Here is a 5,884-nt window from a genome sequence, read left to right as displayed (position 1 = left end):
TTTTTCTTTTCCTTTTTTCTTGATATAAAAATCTACTGTGTTTTTGTATAACTTTTGTCTTTCTGTTTCAGCTACATGAATTGATTTGGCTGGCAGTTTAAAAATTGTGTAAGACTTATTATCGTGCAGAGGTCTTGGGCACAGTTTAAAAAATGCCAACATGTCCTTTTTAAAGGTGTGGGAGTAAACAGTTCCCTGTTGTGCACACTAATTTTGCATGAATAAGTTTACAAATATATGTTATGTGTAAAACAGTATGTGCCGTTTATTAATAATTAAGTTCGAGTGAGTACTGTTGTATCACTGCAGTTTTAAGGTGTCAGTCCTTTCCACAGCAAGCTCAGGTGATTAAGTTTGGAAGAGAAATGGGGACATCCAAAAATAAGATTGTGTTTTCTATACCTACCCTAGGTATGTCAAGGTATTTAAACTTGCAAACGAAAAGATTTTTTTAAAGCCACAGACAGAAACCCACAGAAGGTAAATTGCTTGAGAAGAACTTTTGAGCTTCTAGCATCAATGCTGGTGATACTTAAGCCTCTAGCTGTGGGGAATGGTCTAAAGCAGTGTTTCCCAAGTTTGAGTCTCCAGCTGTTTTTGAACTACAGTTCCCATCATCCCTGACCACTAGTCCTAGCTAGGGATGATGGGAGTTGTAGTCCAAAAACAGCTGGAGACCCAAGTCTGGGAAACAGTTTTAAAGAAAGAGGAGACTATGTCAGTGAAGTTGACAGCATATGACAAATTAAATTATGAGATGGTAAAAAAAAGGGGGGGTCATTAAAATACCTTTCAGAAAATATTTTTTAATAATGGTGGGCACCGAAGAACTACTGGATAAAATAAAATTCTTCAGCAATACTTCTATTTCACATACTGCTCTCAAAGGTGAAGGATCTGGGCCAGCCTTAGGCAATCCTAGAAAGGGCAGAAATAATAGCTTGGCTCATAAGAGATGCTATTGAATGAAGTTCATGGGATGAGAGTTTCCTGTTCCCTTCTTGCCCCTGCCATCACCTGAACCCCTCCCTCGATATTGGTTCAATTTTATGTGGTTTTCTCCTTAGCAATCAACCCATCCAATATTTTCAAGAGTTGCTTTTGTGGAGTGGAGGAGACCAAAATTTTCCTTTCATGAACTACTTTACCCTAGGTTTCATGCCCATAGCAACTGGAAAAACAGTGGGTTTACTTGGAAAAAACCTACTTCATTATTCTGCTGCCAGTGTTCATATTTACTGCTAGAAAAATAGAGGCAGGAAACTTAGAAAGAAAAAGGGTATTTCCCTCCCATCTTAAGCCTTGCACTGTTTTGGTAAATAGTAGCAACCTGTTACATAGGAGTAGATGGACAATGGAAGACTATGTTCGAGTAAATTCATTGTGAGCCTTCTGACATGTAAGTTATTGTTGCCTATGTTCTCTGAGCCCTCTAACGGTTCTCAGTATAGTAAAATAAAAAAAGTTGATTCATAAGAAACTATAGGTAGTGGGTCCTAAGAATAATAAGCACTAAGTAGCAAATAGGTCTTTTACTGAAACTAACAGACAAAAAAAATGCCTGACGTGCTGAAAATCAAGTAGAGTCCAGAACTGCCAGTGGTGGCTCAGATAAACTGGTTTTCCTACAAACTGACACAAGCCTTTTGTTAGGTAGCACAATTGTGAGCTCAATTCAAACTGTTGGTTCTGACCTTTAAAGCCCTAAACAGCCTTGGCCCAGTATATCTGAAGGAGCATCTCCACCTCCATTGTTCAGCCCAGACACTGAGGTCCAGCTCCGAGGGCCTTCTGGCGGTTCCCTCCCTGCAAGAAGTGAGGTTACAGGGAACCAGGCAGAGAAACTTCTCAGTAGTGGTGCCCACCCTGTGGAACGCCCTCCCACCAGATGTCAAGGAAATAAAAAATTTTCTGATTTTTAGAAGGCATCTGAAGACAGCCCTGTTAAAGGAAATTGTTAAGGATTGAAGTTTTTATTAGGTTTTTAGATATGTTGTAAGCCGCCCAGAGTGGCTCAGGAAACCCAGCCAGATGGGTGGGGTATTATTATTATTATTATTATTATTATTATTATTATTATTATTATTATTATTATTATTATTATTATTATTATTATTATTATTTGTGATACTCTGCTGACAATTGTGATGTCTAGATCACCTCCATTTAGATGAGCAGAATGCTAAATCCAAGCACCTGTATTGGGACATAGATGGAGGCTTTTTTGTCTGTCCCAGTGACCACAGATCTCCCTAGAGAATCTTGACACCAATTATGAGATTGTTTCCACCAGCTCTGCCGTAGAAAAGTTGGGCAATACAGTAGTCAGTATGCATACAGAACCTCCAGTCTGCTCCTGGTCCCCAGCACCCAAGTATACATTTGCAAAACTGATTGTGTTCTGGATTAAATAGCTATTTCATTCTGTATTTGTTAAGTTTATTAAATCTAATGTCATTCAAAACATGCTTTACCTCAAAAACAAATTGGCAGTCTGAATGATCAAAGCCTAACATTAAACCACTGAAACTTTCAGGAAATAACTACTGAAGAAAGCGAACATGTGGCTGTTCCACCATCTCTGCCTATTGGCCATGTTCCAGGGAGATGGCCAGAAGTTTCCACCTGGGCACTAGGTTATATGCCAGGGGTCAGCAAACATTTTCAGCAGGGGCCCGGTCCACTGTCCCTCAGACCTTGTGGGGGGCTGAACTATATTTTGAAAAAAAGGAAGAACAAATTCCTATGCCCCACAAATAACCCGGAGATGCATTTTAAATAAAAGGACACATTCTGCTCATGTAAAGAAACGCTGATTCCCGGACCATCTGCGGGCCAGATTTAGAAGGTGATTGGGCCAGATCCAGCCCCCGGGCCTTAGTTTGCCTACCCATGTTATATGCCCTGCCCTGTCCCCCAGAGGTGCTATCCCTTCCCTAACACGCCATACACCCCAATCTGAAATTACTTAGCTGAAAATTACATTTCTGTGTATATCACAGAACATAAGCATTTGAAGAGAAGTGGAGCCTCCCTAATAATCACCATAGACAATATTGAGCCAAACAGAACAATGATTTGACTCCGTATTATCTTCCATCAGATGTAGCATTGGGCTGCTTCGGGATTTTCCGTATTTTAGGGATTTTCGTTTTGTTTCTTTTGGGTATTTTGGCAAACCTCCAAGGCTCCCTTTCAAGTTGTGTGTGGATGATGCCACCTTGAAAAGAATCCATGCCTGGAGAATGAATTCACAGAGAGTGTGTATTTCACAAAGATTTAAAAAACAAACACAAAATAGTATATTTAATTTATATGCTATGTAAATAACATAAAGGTGAATAAATCTCTGAAGTTGTTCTCCAATGCAATACGTTTGTCTACCAGCATCAGCAAACACTTTAATATAACCCCTTTAACTGTCATTTCATGGGATGTACAGAGAAAACATTATACCTTTAAAAGTAGTAAAATTTCTGAGTGCTAAAGTAGTTTTAACTTTAGATTTTATTTTCAAACATTTCTTTCCCAAACTATATGGGACAACTTTTGTAAAAATAACATTTAAGACATACACAATCATATATTTCATATTTGGAAAAACAATCTTGTTGAGATGTTAACTGGAGATCACAAATACAAAATCTAAGTCTGGAGCAGGCAGTGGAAAGAAATTGGCCACCTGGGAGCAGGTTCATGTTCCCAGAGTGCCGCCACCGCCGCATGGATGACATCTGATGTCACCTTTCCAAACAGGAGCATAAACACCATCTCTCAGAGGAAGATTACGTAGCAGGTAATTGAAGTTCACGTGAGTTCTATCATTGTTCTACTGCACTCCTCTTGTCGGAGAGGAAAATAGCCTTTAAGCTTTTTTGTGGCATTTGTTTTTCAGCCTACCAACAGAAAATTTCTACCACACACAACAGAATAAAAACGCACATCATTTTGTGGCATTTTGAAATTGGCATCACAGAGGTGCCCCTAAAGTCAAGGCGATTAGGAAAAAGGCATTCATAAGTCAACACATAGTAGTGACACAGTAAGAACCAGTTGTTTCATAAGGAAATTCTTGATCAGGGCAGTGCATGGCATCTTTGCTGGTTCCAGGAATTTCATCCTCCCCATCTTGAAAGACCAAAAGTGGATGCATTGAGTCTCAAGTAGGAAGCACAACTTGTGGCATTCAGCAACACTATCCCTGAACCTGAGGCACAACTGTCAAGGATTCAACCTTAGCTTCTTGGATCTGTAGAACTTGAGCCCACATGAGAAAGCCTTAATCCTTGTCTTAAACGGGCAGTTATTTGTGGGGGTTTTTAATTGATTCTAATTTCCAGAGGGGAAACCAACAGAGAAAACAACAGAGAAAACAGCAAAGAGTGCAGTGTTTTTTCCCCCTAAAATAAATAAATAAAGATGTTTAGGAGTACTGTCATTTTGACTCAAGAAGACCACCATTTTATAGTTCAAATCGGGAAAAATAAATACAGTAAATGGACAAAAGTACAAAGTTTCACGAAATGTTTAGGGGTATGTGTACCTCCCAGAAAAAAAAGCACTGGTCTTGTGGAACGTTAAAGTCTAAACACCTATTGTGGCATAAATTTTGTGAACCAGAGTCCACTTCATAAGATGCATGAAGTGTAGTCCTCAGCTGACGTTTGTGTGTGTGTGTGTGTGTGTGTGTGAAGGGAAACTAATTAGAAGTTGTTAAATGGAACAAAAAAGTACACAGTCACAACCGTTGCAGCACATAATGAATCTAATTTGTCATACACCCTCTAAAAATCGGGTTGTTTGAATTTCCCCCAGAAGATGGCGATCTAAAGCCACTGATCTAAAGTCACTGGCATTCAGTACTGTATTAGCTATGCAAATGTGATTCATATCACCACACCACACCCCAAAGGGTACAATAGAACCTTAATTTCCCCATCTGCCCCTTGCATTCCAACCTGAGCAGACAGGTGTACACACAAACAGCCAAAGGGATCAAGAAATGGAACATCTGTGTTCTTCAAGCACAAGTAACTAGCATATTGGCAGCATTTTTAATCAACATTTACTCAAAGGCATTTTTGCTTTCTGCTTGAAAAACTTAACTGACTTTCTTGGGTGTGTTTCCCAATTGCTTCCTCCCTGCCACCCCACCCTACCATGGTCACAGCTTCTATCAATTAGATTTGAAAAGCTAGGAAGGGTATAAAACATATCATGGGCTTCTTGCAATTCGTTTTGCCTTGCAGGGATGTCTGCCTAAGCAACTGTATGGTGTTATGGTGTTTAATGGTGTCATGCTTCATTTTCCTGAAAATGGATCACCAGAACTGCTTCCTGCCAGAAAGCAAACTCTGCATGATGCAAGAGGACTCTCTATCAATGTTACTGCTTTGGCACAATGATCACACATGTCTATAGCGTGGGCCTAGGAGCCCTAGTGTGTGGGATGCAGTAGTCACATCAAATGCTGGAACATATTCTCTCCACCCACTCCCAAGAACTGAGAAACACTGAGATGCTACGAATATAGCAATGCAGGTTTTAGAGCAGCAGCAGTTTGAAATACTATATTAGAAATCTCTGGCTCTGACCACTCCTGCACATGGGATTATGGAATTAATAGCATTGATGAAATTTGATCGCCATTTCCCCCTTTACAAATACCCTCCAATTTCTGCCAAGTTCTTTAAATAGTCATATGGAAGGTAAAGAGATCAGTGAGCTGGAGCAAGCTTTTTTTTTTTTTTTTTTTTTTTGCACCGCTCCCAGAGGCAAAGCATGATATTTTGCTCTCCCAAGAGTTGTACCCCTGTGTCTCTGTAACACTGCAAGAGATTCCAAGTTCCCTAGTGCAGTGTTTCCCAACCTTTTTTGGGCAAAG

The sequence above is a fragment of the Podarcis erhardii genome, assembly GCF_964252035.2.
Source record: "Podarcis erhardii genome assembly, chromosome: 10".
Lineage (NCBI taxonomy): Eukaryota > Metazoa > Chordata > Lepidosauria > Squamata > Lacertidae > Podarcis > Podarcis erhardii.
This window is presented reverse-complemented; position numbering follows the sequence as displayed.